General features: G+C 35.3%; 1 long non-coding RNA gene and 1 pseudogene across 1 annotated transcript; one reads left to right on the top strand and one right to left on the bottom strand.

The window, feature by feature from the left end:
* Positions 1–279: 279 nt before the first annotated feature.
* LOC148784636 (secreted RxLR effector protein 161 pseudogene) overlaps positions 280–15,807 on the top strand; it is a 53,033-nt pseudogene continuing 37,505 nt past the window's right edge.
* LOC148784638 (uncharacterized) lies at positions 10,030–11,131 on the bottom strand. Its single transcript, XR_016063345.1, has 2 exons — positions 11,084–11,131; positions 10,030–10,315 (listed from the first exon to the last, which is right to left on the bottom strand). It is a non-coding gene; the product is annotated as an uncharacterized LOC148784638 (long non-coding RNA).

The raw sequence follows: 15,807 nt of genomic DNA, 5'->3' as shown, positions 1-15,807 counted from the left end.
TTGCTCATTGGGAATGATGTCAAAATATTAGGAAACATAAATGGATGGTTATCCATTTAATTCTTCATGAAGGATATAGGTGAGGCTTCCTACATGCTTAGCATCAAGATCTACAGGGATAGATCCGAAAGGATATTAGGATTAACCCAATCGTCGTGCGTTGAGAATGTCTTAAAGAGACTCAAGATGGAAAATTCAAAATGAGGATTCCTTCCAATGAGGAATAGGATTAAGCTATCCAGGAAACAGTCTCCCAAGATTAATGAAGAACTTAAATGGATGCCACACATCCCCTATGCTTCTGTCGTGGGCATTACTTAGTATGTTGTGTAGTGCACTAGGCCCGACGTCGCATATGCTTTGAGCGTAACGAGCAGATATCACCCGTGTGCTGATGAAGAACACTGGAGTGCAGTTAAAACCATACTTAAGTACCTGAAAAGGACTAAAGATATGTTTTTGACCTACGGTGCTGGAGAATTTATATTGGAAGGCTACAACGCTGCTAGCTTCCAATCGGAGGATGATGATGCTATGTCTCAATCAGGTTTTCTATTCAAACTAAATAGTGATACGGTTACATGGAAAAGTTCCAAGCAAGCTACCATAATGAATTCCACCAGGGAAGCTGAATACATAGCAACTTCACAAGTAGCTAAGGAAGCGGTTTGGATGAAAAACTACATCCAAGAGTTAGGTGTAATGCCTAGCATTGATGAACTGATAGTTATCCTTTGCGATAACAATAGGGCAATAGCACAAACAAAGGAACCAAGATCTCATCACCATTCCAAACACATTCTTTAGGCGCTACCATTTGCTTAAGGAGATGATAAGTAGAGGTGACATACGGCTGGACCAAAAACACAGCAGATCTACTGACCAAACTGGTGTCGCAAATTGCTCATACTCAACATCTTGATAAGATGGATTTTAGATTAATGGTCAAGTGGGAGATTGAAAGGATAAATGACCAAAAATCCAATTAGATTGGCCTAGATGTATTTTATTCTGACAATTAATCGATATTATGTAATATTATTTTAAGTGAATAAATGAGTATTCACTTATTTTAGCATCTACTTTGTTGTGTTTATTCTATATGTTTGCATTTATTTGAACATCACAACAAAGTACACTGATCAATTAACAACCGTGCAGTTGGGCCACACATTAGATAGCCAACATGAATATAACTGCCAAAAGGTTGGGTTTGAAACGTTCCATAACGAGGACCTCGAGAATTGGCATCGAGAGTCCTATAAAGACTTGCATTAAGAGTCACATTCAAGTAGTGAGTATTGTGTTTCATCGGTGACAGATGCTGGGTGTCTATGCGACCTTAGTAGGTTGATTGACTAGGTGTCGAATCAACTAAACTGACTCGCGAGGATCGTCACACGAAAGCCTTGGAGGCTGGGTCGGTATGACTCAAATCCCCGACGTGATAGTATGAGAGTAGTCAGACGTGAGGAATCACAACAGTGACATGCATACAATGACTGTATCCTGGACGATAAGTTCCAAGAAGAGGTGATTGTGTTGCTTACATGATCATCATAAGCTTTATCCAGTGTAGTCGATGTATATAGCAAGGATGATTAGTTCCAAGAAGGAGATCCGTCCCTAGTTAGTATGTGACAGAGGTATCTCCTATGCAGTTGGAGACGCGTTCACGCTTTATGAATCAGTGGCCATAGTCATCGATTGAATAGGAAAAAGAGATTCCTATATTGAAAAATTTGGCGTAACACGATCACAAGTATTTAGCATAGATCCCTAGTTTAGGATAAGAACCGACACCTAATTTCATACCCTAGACTAAGGCTGAGAGATGGTAGATGGAAGGACCGTACCCTTAAAGACTCGAGAGCCTAAATGTTCACACGAAAATTCACATAGTCTAGTGCCATGTAACATTGCTAGATGGCCGCCAATAGTCACAAACTTTCTTGATTAAGGATTAATCAAGAATTATTAATTAAATTAAATTTAATTAATAATAGTGCTAGATACTAGCCAAAGTCTAGCAGAAAGGTGATCCTAAAGAGTCACACATAAATCACCGAAAAGAAATAAATAATGGATTTGGAATTAATTCCACAAGTAATTGGATTACTTACAAAAGAGGGATCCATTGGATGGAAAAAACCCAAGAATCAGTTAATGGTATTAATTTATATTGAGCTTGTTCTTATTATTTTATAAGTTAGATCTTATCGATTAATAAAAACAAGTTGGACTTACGTATTTATTTAGATTGAAAACAAGTTGGGCTCAATTAAATGGATATTTTATTAAAATTATATTTAAATAAAAATTTATTGGGCTTGTACTTTTATTCTCTAAAAATCGATCAAGCCCCCTAATTTTCAGCCCATGAAAAATTCCATGGAAGGAAATAAATGGCTAGCAAATTGTAATTTTTTACGGTGCAATTTTAGGCCTTATTGAGGATCTCTTTATTTTGGAATAAAGAGAAATATAACTAGTAGATAAAACAATGTATCTAGACATATTTTTAATTATCAATAGAAGATATATATGTTTTTTCTCTTGTTCTTGTTGCCTTAAAGAGAATGCCGTAGGTTCGGGTGAAGTGTGGACAAATTAGAGGGTTCCTACATTAGAGCCTCAAGTGAAGAACATTTCAACCGAACGATAGAGAACAAAGGTATCGTTTCTCACCATCTTTAATCTTTGATTCTTATGATTTTTACATCAGCCCCATGTTCATTTTGTTATATTATACATTGAACGCCTGAGAATTTCAAGGAAACACCCCTTGAACTCGTTATTTTCTACGCTATAATTTTTGTTATTATGCATTTTTACTCGCCACTTCTGCTAGCACATTCCTGGGCCGTACCACGAGATCTCTCAGAATTGTGTTTGGGATAAGTAGTGTAAGGACCCAAAAGTAAGACCATTACTTTAGGCCCTATTCTCTGGACGCGATCTAACTGAAACCGTGACAACAATGTGCTCATCAAAATTGAACCCGATAACCAGAACGTTCGTGAGTACTAAGAATTCAACCTCTTCCCTAATCACATTGATCTCTTCCTAGGTCAGAATCCTAGCTTGTCAATTTATCACCTGTATTTGGAGGAACAATGTTAAATTACGTTAGCAAAAGCTTAGTTAGGCTATGAGTGGTCGTACGTGAAAGAAAATAGTCAATAATAGAAAACTCAATCATAACACTTAAAATATATTACGTTGACTGGCAACAATAACAATTGAGCCTGTGGAAACTATATCAAGCAAGGACGAAATCTTATGATCACCACCTTATGACTTGTGAAACACTGTTTACCACCTTATCCATGCAAGAACCAGCCCGCGACTGCATAAAATTTGTCATGCCTAGGTACATAGCGGTGCCATTCGCTCTCAAACAACCGCCATTCTGCCCGTGAAGGGACAAGCAAGTGGGAACTGTACGACAAACCTCAATTAGTAGCCCAATACTACCCCAGCGTGCCCCGTGAACCATCCAGCTGTGGGCCCATTTAACATTTAGGAGGAACCACATGATCAAATCTACAAAGCTAGTCGAACAATTATATAGAAAATAAACAAATTAAAAGAACATATCAATATTCAATATTACGACAAACTGTACAATATCAAGATAAAATAACAAAATTTAACTAATCAATCAAATATTATTATAAAATCTAATTACTTGCATTCTATTAAGTAGATAGTTGTTAGTGTTTTATCATCTAGAGAATTAAACGATGAAACTTTACATTTGCATACGTTTAGATTATCAATAGACCACACATATATATATATATATAGGAAAAATGCAAGCAACCCCCTCGTAATATTGTAAATGAGTATATTACCCCTTTATAAAAAACTAAATAGTAATTTACGTTCTAGTATTGTTGAAAATTAAATAATTTACCCCCCTATAATTTATAAAATGAAGCAATTTACCTCCCTGTATAAGGAGGTAAATTTCTTCATATTAAAAAGTATAGGGGTAAATTACTATACTTTTTTCAAAAGGGGTACTGTATTTCAATATCACAGCGGGATAAATTGCTATTTACTCATATATATATATATTTATTTTCAAATTTAATACTCCATTCTATAAGAAAACATTTAGATCGAATAGAAAAGAAGATTGAAGAAACTTTAGAAAAAAAAGAGCCCTCATCCTCTTCCTTAATAACTCCTAAAGATCAAACTCTTCGTATTAATGCTAATAACCTTCCTTTCCAAATTTCTGATTATATACCAAAATTAAATCTAGAAAAATCCATTCTTTTAGGAATACAAGAGAGACTAAGAGATCTAGGTAAAGACAAAGTCATTAATACAATTGAACAAAATCATGAAGATTCTGAACATTTATCAGCTTATAAAAATTACTATAAACCAACCCCCCCTGTCCTAAAAACAAAGAAATCCAAGTTTTAGGTCTTTTAATGAAAATTCAATATATCAAAGGAATTTGGATACATTGTCTGAATATCAAATTCTTAGCCTATGTATACAAATGGTTATGGTATCAAATATTTACAAAGAAAGAGCAGAATTAACAGATGAAGATGCTGCCAAAAATCTTATACTAGGGTTCAATGGCTAATTAAAAGGTTGGTGGGATAATACTATAACTGTTGAAGCCAAAACTCAAATTCTTTCAAGTGTTAAAAGAGATTCAGAAGGAAAATATTATTAATAACAATGAAGGAAGATCCATTTCTAATGCAATATCTTCTCTAATATATACAATTATTATTCATTTTATTGAAAATTCTCAAATATATCAAGAAAGAAATACAAAATTTTTACAAAATTTAAAGTGTAGAAAACTCCATGATTTTAGATGGTATAAAGATGTCTTTTTATCCAAAACTTAGATGGTATAAATCATGTTAATCTAGTAAGATTACAATTATGCAATGATTTTACCTGAAAAGCCCAATTAAAGAAACAAAATCTTACTACTAGAATAGAGTTAGGAAGTTGGTGTGAACAATTTGGATTTCAAAAAATAAGGTCACCATCATCGTCAAAGTCAAAGCACTACAACAATCATAGGTATAGATCATCAAAGAAAACTCCTTTGAAATCCCCTACTAAACCCTCTTCTAAACCTAATTTCCAAAGAAAAACAATTTTTAAAGAAAAATATTCTAGTGTTCCTAATTCCATTATATGTCTTAAATGCAAAAAACCAGGTCATTATGCCAGTAGCTGTAGAATGCGAAACAAAATCTATGAATTAAGTCTAGGAGAAGAGTTAACAAATCAATTATTAAGAATCCTAGATGAAGAAGATTTATAAATATTTGAAAATTGAAAATTCAAGTCAAGAAGAACAACTAGATCAAATCTAAACAGATCAATAATATGTTTAGAAAAATTGCTTCATTTTAAAAAGTATAGGGCGGTAAATTACTATACTTTTTTCAAAAGGGGTAACGTATATTTTCAATATCACAGGGGGATTTTATACCAAATTTCTGACTATATACCAAAATTATATAATTTCTGACTATATACCAATATCACAGGGCGTTTCTAACTTGGTCATTCCTCACTTGACATGCAGTGATACTCTATGACAAATGATCTATAGTTATACAACTTACGAAATTTGTTTCCTGACCCAGTAGGACCCTATTTGAATGGTTGTAGCATCAAGTACTATCATCAACGATTAATGTTAATTCACTATGCTATCCCGACTTATCCATCCACCATCAATATATAATATTTCAAAACTCACTTGTGGATTAGTTCACATTAAATAAAGATTAATTTTTATTACTAATATGATCGAGGAACTCATCTGGGCTTAGTGCTATGGGTATATTAATCAATTATGAATTCAATACAATCCATTGATCAAAATATTTAAACTTTGTCAAATAATTGATGTCACACTTCCACTTGTCATAATAAGTCCTTCTCCAAATATCCTATGAAATTCAAAACCAGCATCCAACCCAAAGTTTTGACACTGAGCAATCCAAAAAATTCCCAAAATAACATAGACTTTTGAACCTATACTCTAATCCAGTAGTTAACTTACATCTTAGGTCCAAAGATCTGATTTTGGTATAGCCAAGACAATAACCCAGGCTCTGATACCATCTTGTAACGCCCCAAAAGTTGGAACTAACATTAGGCACTGTATTTTGGATCCTATCAACTGAAATCATTACTATATACTCACCAGAATTGAACCTGATAACCTGTAGCACCCCCTACTCGCTACATCGAATTATCACTATTTCATACTTTTTTTAATTAAAACTCATTGTATAAATAATTTCCTTTCAACCTTTAAAATAAATTCTAATTTACCAATATAATATATATCACAAAAGATAATAGATACTACCAAAAGTTTATACTACCCACACTAGATGTCTTCATGTACATAACCTCAATAAAATGGTATCACAATTTTAACCACAACCTGATAAAAGATCAGAATATTTAACAACCAAACCGCCCAAAACTCTTGCTTCAAGTATCACGACTGACCCACCTAATAAAGACGACAGCACCGCTCCGTCCAGAATGGCTAGTCAATGTGATCTACCTCCTAAAAAGTACGTGGCAAGGAATGAGTTGCCTACTCAATAAGTATAGCCAATCGGTCTATATGTATACACATGCAATAATTCACGTAGAAGCATTCAGACCGACTAACGGTCATTCGTCATATAGCAACATCAGATATAAGCAGTAATATATAGTCACAACTGTAAATCAATACACGACATAATTAGTTAAGGCCCCACTTACTCTAGTTGGAGTACATCAGTTAATGGTTTCGCCAGCCATCATCATATCATATACAACACAGAATACCCGTTGTATGTGATATCCCCACACTCTTTTACTTCAGTTCTGTTGCAATATCAGCACAGGACATCACAACAGACTTAAAACCCCCACACCACCCCAGTGTGTAGCTAACAGCACAGTATATTCCCCGCTGTCCGGAATACCCCGGTACCCTATGCGCCATGGTACCTAGTTTAATTCATATATTTTTCATATCTCATTATCAATCACATCATCATCAATCATATTTCCATAAACCATTGACTGCATTCCCACTAGGTAAGCATCATCTTTTATTATAATTCACAATCATCCTTCTGTTTTTTATAATAATTACTTCCTCAATAATAACTTCCAATTTGATTTCATTCAACTATCAATTATACGATCATCACATAATCATATCCCACATGCGTTTACATTACCATCACATGTCATATAGTAACAATTTCACCAATACTATGGTAATCTAACAAAGAATCCACAATTAATTATATAAACAATCAATATACGAAATCCACGTATATAAATATAAAGCTAAGTTTACGATCACATCCAAGAAATCAAAATATATAATTTATACAATACTACACACACATATATATATATATCCAATTAGGTATACTTACATTAAATCCCAAAATGCTTCGATTTCACGAGGAACTGCTCAACTCTCTACTTTGTCCTCACGTCCTATAATAGAATATTATACGTATAATCAATATATATATGTAATATCATAAACTCTAAATAAACTATTATATAATGTTCGTACATTTTCTACCAATTTTTTAATATTCTGTTTATATTAAAGTCCAAATTCCTTTTCAATTTTATTTCAGATAACTACACATTCTAAGCTTCTCAATCATATATTTGATTTATCAACTAATTCGTAAGAATTCATTTAATCAAACCCCATATATATTTATAACTATCGTTTTTAATAACATTCGTAAATTATATTACCATTGAAACCTCATTTTCCCTCTTTAATAACATAATATTTCTTAAATTTAACTTTTCGAAGCATTTCTATGAATTTTCTGTCAATTTATCGTTGTTGTTCAATTTAATTAAACAATAATACATAGAATTACATATTTGGTTAATCATTCCAATGAAATTGTGCAAATTAGCTATAATAATAATTAAATATAACAAATCTAATATTTTAATTAACCAATTATATCATTTTTATATCAAATGTGATATTTAATTACCTAGGTTAAATAGTACATCACTCAATATAATCAACATTTAATAAACTGAGTAATTAAAAAAATAATTATACTAATTAATATGAATTAAAATAGAAATTTCGGTACCTCTGTTTTCAGTTTTCCACGACAGGGAGGAGTGCAGCTTTTTTCTTAATTGTGTTTTGTGCGTGTAATGTATTATGTGTGTGTACAAGAAGATGCCAGTCAGATACCTTGGCATTCCACTAACGGCACAGCGGCTTTCGGTCACCAACTATTCACCGCTTGTGGATCAAATTGCCAACTGCATTTCGAAGTGGACGGGCAAATCCCTATCTTATGCAGGCCGAATGGAACTTATTCGCTTAGTTATTCAGGGGGTGGAGTGCTTTTGGCTCCAAGTTTTCCCACTTCCAGCGGCGGTCATAGAGAAAATTCACCGTCTGTGCTGGAATTTTCTATGGAACTCTAGGAGGGCACCGATCGCTTGGGAGGAAATCTGCCATCCCAAGGAAGAAGGTGGACTTGGCATCAGGCACATTCAGTCTTGGAACGTGGCTCTACTTGCTCGGGTACTATGGAACATCCACAGCAAGGCAGACACGTTGTGGGTGCAGTGGGTCAACGGTGTCTACCTTAGAGATGCATCAATCTAGGACTGGCAACCGAAGAAGGGAGATTCACCACTCCTTCAACGGCTTGCCGAAATCCGCAACAGGGTCATCACTGAATTCGGGTCTCCGGAGGCAGCGATCGAGCAGATGACGAGATGGTCCACCCCAAAGGGTCTGCAGACGTCGAAAGCTTATGAGTACTTCAGGCCAAAACTTGTGAGGCAGCCTTGGAAAGCAGCTATTTGGAAGGCCTTTATCCCGCCGAAGTACTCATTTATCTTGTGGCTTGGCTTGCGCGGTAGACTAGCTATGAGGGACAGACTTGGATTCCTCCAAGAGGAGGATTTGTGTTCGCTATGCATCAACACCAAGGAATCGGCCAAGCACCTTTTCTTTGAGTGCCCGTTCAGCAACTTCGTTTGGTCACGCATCCGACACTGGCTTGTTATTAACCGGTCTATGTCAATCCTTCAAAGTGGTCAAGTGGCTCAAGAAGGAGAAAACAGGTTGCTCGGTGCAGAACAAAGCGCGATACCACGCTTTGGCATGCACGGTGTACACACTTTGGAGGTAGCGCAACGAAGTCATCTTCGAGGGGTCAACGGCCTGTCCCGAGAGGCTTATTAATTTAGTCAAGGTTACATTGTATAGGGTCCTTTAGACACTTTTCCCACACGGTTTTGATTGTTCTTAATCTTTAGCGTGGGCTTTTGTATCTCTCCGGGTATGCCTGGAGTACATTGTAAATATTATTCTTGGTTGAATGAAACTTACATTTCACCCAAAAAAAAAGAAGACAAAGAAAGAGGTGGGTGAGGCGGTCGGCTGGTGGGCCCTCCCTCTAATGCATATATACGTATATATAATATATATTTATATAATATTATATTACTACTAACATATATATATATTATTACTTATAAATATATTATTTACATATATATAATATTATTATTATTTTATCTATTTAATTAATTATTTCTCAATACCCATTACGTCCTTCCTAAATTTCTTAATTAATATAATTTGCTCCCAAATATTATAACGAACTACAATTTAATCCGTTCAAGTTTTATTATATCCCAAATTCAATCCGTTCAAGTTTTATTATATCCCAAATTCAATCTATAATTTATTTACTAATTAAATTTAAATTTTTAATAATTACCATTTAGTCTCCTAATTACATGAAAAATTCTGTGGACGTTACATAACTAGAACATTCATTAGTCCTAAGCATTCAGCCTCATCTCTAATCACATTGTTCTCTTCCTAGGTCAGCCAAATTTTGACTTGATCAATTTATCACCTATATCTGGAGGAAGGAATTTAAATTACGTAAGCAAAAGTTTAGTTAGATCATGAGTGGGTGCATGTGGAAAAAAATAGTCAATAATAGAAATACTTAAAATATATCATATTGACTGGCAACATTGACAGTCAAGCCTATGAAAACTGTATTAAGCAAGGACCGAATCCTATGATCACCACCTTGAGACCTCCGAATGACCGTTTACTACGTAATCCTCTATTCAAGGAGCAATTCTGCCTAGGTACATGGCAGCACCAGTCACACGCAGACAACCTCAAGCTTACCCTTGAAAGGACACACAAGTGGGAAACTGGCAGCCCAATGCTACCCCAGCGTTCCCCGGTAACCGTCCAGCCCCGGGCCTATTGACCACTTAGCAGGAACCACATGATCAAATCCACAAAACCAGTCGAACAATTATATAGAAAATAGATGATTTAAAGACCACATGCATATTCAAGATCACGCCGAACTGAACAATATCAAGATAAATAGAACTTTTTGGATACTCATATGGACTCTAGAAGTGGCTCCCGATTGAGGTTCATAATGAATATCAAAATACCACATGACGATAATAATAATCACATTGTAGCACTTAACTCTATAGAGTGTCGAAAGCCCATATTCAAATCCAAGTAGATAGCCAAATATCATACTCATTTTTGTTTATTAATGAACGATTTCAAGAAATATTTTTGTTCAAGTCCATTGTAAGAAAAGACCATTTTTTATACATATATAGCCATGCACAATAATATATAATATTCCTCCAATTTTGCAGATAGCAGTATAATTTTAAATGGCAATGAAGTCCATACGACTAGCTCTGGTTTACAATGAAGCCAAATTGACGGGATCACCTATTATGTATTTATGTATCTAACAATTAAATTTTCATAACAATAAAATAACTAAATTTAATTAATCAATCAAATATTATTATAAAAACTAATTACTTGCATTATGTTAAGTAGATAGTTGATAGTGTTTTATCGTCAAACGAATTAAACAACGAAACTTCACATTTGCCTACGTTTAGATTATTATAATAGTTAATCAATTTTAGATTATAAAAAACTAAACTAATTTAATTAACAGCAAACAAAATAGAAAAGGAGAGAACATACCAAGCGTGAGAAGGGGACTGAAAACTTGCAGCTCTAGTCAAGTACTTTCGAACTCTTAGTATATACGTATCTATAGACGTATTTATATATAAATACATTGATAAATATGTTCACATCTGTCTTTGTAAAATATGTTCACGTGTATCTTTGTGTGGGTGTGTTGGCCAAAGTACAAGGTATATAGAGCCACTTGCTATTTATTTAGAATGGTTGGTGGCAGCCCTTTGCTGCCTCACCAATTTTCATCTCTTTTTCTTTTTTATCTATTTATAAAATTAACCCCTTAATTTCTATACTTATATAATTTGAGGGTCAAATTCATTTTGACCCTATGTGATTTATGAAAATATCAAAAATTCCTTTATGAAAATTTTAATATCAAAAACCACCCATGTGTTATGAATAAATTATCACACTGCCCCCTGGTCAACGATTTTAGTCCCATGGATTTCATAAAATTTTGCACATTTAGTCTTTATTTACCTCTAATTGTGTGCTAAACCCCTAGCCTTTGAAAATGATATCAGAGCGTAGGTCTATTGAAGAAATATATGATTTTATTACATTTTAATATTATTTATCCACTAGTGGAGGGACTCTCCAAAAGAAAATGGAATGGAACGAAAGTTCGAGTTATTCTAAAAACAGGGAATATTTTCAAATTCTGGAAAACAAAGAAGAGAATTTCTAATGGAAATTCTTGACAAGTGTTACAATGGTCCCAAGAGGATTGATCTAAAACATCTCACGCTAGAAGAAGAACAAGAATGGCTGAGAAATTTTGAAATTCGACAAGTACTACCAGGAAATGCAGTGAGGCGTCTACACTCCAGTGAAGTCCATGGTAGAATTCTAGGCAGGAGAAGTGGAACGGGTAAATTCCTGCATTATTTCAATTTTAAAAATTATGACTGATTACAATGAACTTGAGCCGGATACATCAAAGATCTCCCAGATCTGAGGGAGATGCAAAGACGGTTCAAGACTATAAACATAGGTTAATCCATATACCTATGAAAGTAGAATCCTTGAGCCAAAAGTTGGACGAGGTCTTTAAGATCCTTCCCGATCTACACAAGGGCCTTACAGATCTGAAGAGAAATCAAAGGGAGAGCCCTGAGACATGTAGATTCAGACAGGAGCGAATTAGGGAAGCCCTTAGAACAGTACCTCTTCTACACCAGAAGGGGAAGACCATGGAGATTCCAAAGCCAAAGTCCAGAGAAGATCTGATTATTGCATCTATCAGATCTATAAAATAATGGAGGTAACAAGAGCGAATCTATCAGATCTACAAGAATTGGCAGAATCCTTTTCCCAACTTGGGATTGTGGATTTAGTCAATATCCAGACAAATGAAATCGCTCCAGCACTACCACTGCCGGAGGGAAGTACATGTTCAAATGATCCTCCACAGGATCAACCGATGAGAAAAAGTGCTGATTTCCACACTAATGCTACTCCAACATTTGTGGGAACCAGGCTAAAAAGAAAATCCAAGATGGAATCCAAAGAGAGTGCCTGAAAATACACCTTGGGCAAGGCCATGCTCCAGCCCTTACATCCATATGGTGCTATATTGGACCTGGATAATATCGGTTTACGAAATACCGAGAAATTGATAGACGAATGGGCTGCAGCAATCAAGATAGTAGCAACTACTCTAGAGCTCGACAAAGAAAACATCATAAAGCTTGTGGAGTTGAGCTTGGAGGGATCAGTGAAGACCGGATGGGATAATACCCCAAAAGATACCAAAGCCAGCATCCTTGTTGGAGATTCGAAAGGAGCGATAGCAGACTGGCTAGGAAGGCTTATCAAGATACAGTTCATCGGAGATGGATACATCGAAGGAAGTAAGGCAGAAAAGGCTAGAGAATATGCACAAGCTCTCTTCAGCTTTGAATTTAGGAGTATTTGCGTAGTAAATGAATACATTTATTGGTTTCGCAAGTATTTCTTCGAGAGTGGAGTAACAACGGAAGTAGCAGCTCCAATGTTCTTCGCAAAGATATGCAGTCCATGGAGGGAAATGTTGATCCAGTCATACAAAATACCTGAAGAACAACCAGATTCAGTAGCGCGGAGAATGTCTTTCCTTAAATACAGACTGAAAGATTGGTGTTATCAAGCATCCATCCAAAAGAATATGAAAAGACTGAGAGGTTAAATCAAACGAACCCCTCTCTGTTGTGATAACAATGATTTTCCAACTATTATGGGAGAATCAAGTGAGCCAAGAAAAAGGAGGAAGCAGAATAGTGACTCCTACCCCAGAAGTTTCAGAAGAACCTTTTCCCGGCGGAGATCATGACAGTCTAAGTCCAAAGCCAGAACATATAAATCTGGATGGAGAACAGGACCAACAAGGGTTTCATCCCAAGGATCTAGACGAACAGATGGAAGATCCACTGGAAGAACCCCTACAAGAAGAACTTTCAGACGGGCCCATACCCGAGCCAATGAAAGTTTCAAAGACTGCAATTGCTGGACTTGCGGAGCAAAAGAACATATATCTCCCGACTGCCCGCAGAAACATGGTGAATTGAGAAAATTTGAAGCCACGGATGATATCCTAGATGCAGTATACTATGGCGATTTCGTACCCATCTACCAATTCGAAGATCTTCCTTCAAACAAAAGCGTCTATAAAGAGGAAATAGAGACTGATTCAGATGAATCTTCAACCGAGTCAGAATAATTACAACGAGGGAGATAGGCGTCAAACTTTCGAAAGTCTATCAGGATTCTTTTCCGTAATGATGGTGTTAAACAAAACCATGGAAATAATCATGCGGCAAGATTCCAACCTCAGCCCATACTATGGATTTAGGATTGGAGGAATTGGGAAAGTCCTGAACCAGATAGGACTAAACCAAAGGAAGCATCACATAATCTACAAAGTGAGTTCAGGTGAGTTCGCTATACCCATGGAACTTACTGGTAATGTGATGGAGATGCAATTAATTGCTACAGAAGAAATTCTTAAAAAATTAAGTAAGCTTAGAGAAGAAGTAGCTGTTACTATGAAATGGATCCACATAGGAACTATTGAAGTAGTAATAAAAGCAACATTTAAGGAAAGAATTGATTCAGAAATACATTTATCGATAATGGATAAAAGAATCAATAACTTAAGAGATGGCTGTCATAGAACAATGATAGGTAATTTGTATGCAGGAAAATTGACGTTTGACATTCATCCTAGGATTGCATACAACCTAGCAGACCAAGATTTCAGTAGAGTCTTAACCCTTCATCAAGATTTCAAAAAAAAAAGATCTAATGAAAGAAGGTAATAGACCATATTCTATAACTTATAGAATAGCTTATGCCCTTTCCAATACGCATCATTTAGATTTGTTTCTTAGGTAAGAGTATATTGAGATTCCTACAATTTTCAAGGAATTCACCAAGGTAATGGCACTAGACCCTATTAGGATACCTAGAATAGGTGGTATTGATATTGTTATAAAAGATCACCCAGTTTTAGATCGAACACTTAGTGCTAGGGCTGAGTTTAGTAGTCGGATGTCCTTTCGGATGATAGGATTATAGACTACAGAGGAAAGGAGAAAGAGTTTTTAAAAGCTTTAACTCCTCAAGAGATTAGGGTAGACAACGTAAAACTTATATTCCCTGAAGGATGGAAAGAAATACAAGTTATATTTGACATCACTAAGAAAGAAATTTTTTTCCCTTGTGATGACTTATACGATTTACAGCAACCTGTTGTTGGAAAATATGAGGGCATGCTAGAAATAGCAGGCCATAAAATTTTATTTGCAGGTGTTGCAGTACGAGAAAATGGGAGTATGACTTTGGGGTTAAGTTTCGTCGAAGAACATAAACCATGGGGAAGAAAAGGTAACGGAATGGAATTCAGTCTTGATGGTGTTGCCATAAGGATTGTATGACGAGTCTCTTTTCTATATACATATTTGTTGGTATGTTGTATGATCAATATAAGACAGAATATTTTGCAGCTTATATTGATTCAGGATCAGGAATTTGCACGGCAAAGCTTGGCATTTTTCGGACGTGCTCAAAGACAAGAAACATTTGCAGAGTTTCTTGGGAGTTGTTAATTTTGCAAGTATCTTCATTAGGGATCTTGCAAAATACAGAAAGGATTTCCGACCACTCTTGAAAGAAACGGAGAGTTCAAAGTGGAAATGAGAAGAAATCCACACAAAAAGGCTTCGTGAGCTGAAATAGGTTTGCAGTAACCTGCCAAAGCTTGTTATACCGCAAGACGAGGATGAATTGGTAGTCTATACAAACGTCAATGATTACAAATAGACAGCAGTGCTCATGAAGAAGACAACTACAGGGGAAGAACCTTGTAGATATACAGGAGGGTTGTTCTCAGAACAACAAGCCAAAATTTGGCACATCAACGAGAAAGAATTCTTTGCGACTTGAAAGGCATTTAAGAAATGGCCTTTATTTTTACTTGCTAAAGAATTTACTTTAAAAGTTGATAATACTAATGTCAAAACTTTCTTAAAGAATCAATTAGAATAAAAAGTAGAGAAACCTCGAATTATCAGATGGCAAGCTGAATGCCAATATTATTATTATAATATTATTGTTATAAAATCTCATTAAAACATTCTTACAGATTTCCTAACACGAGATGGAGGAATCTGAAGCAAACTCCATCATGTTGAGACTCAAGTACTTTCAGAAAAACCTCGAGGAGCTTGATAGAAAGATCGAAC

The sequence above is a fragment of the Sesamum indicum genome, linkage group LG12, assembly GCF_026168435.1.
Source record: "Sesamum indicum cultivar Baizhima isolate 11 linkage group LG12, ASM2616843v1, whole genome shotgun sequence".
In the NCBI taxonomy this organism is placed as follows: domain Eukaryota; kingdom Viridiplantae; phylum Streptophyta; class Magnoliopsida; order Lamiales; family Pedaliaceae; genus Sesamum; species Sesamum indicum.
The sequence above is the reverse complement of the archived record's forward strand: the minus strand, read 5'-3'. Positions and strand labels throughout refer to the sequence as shown.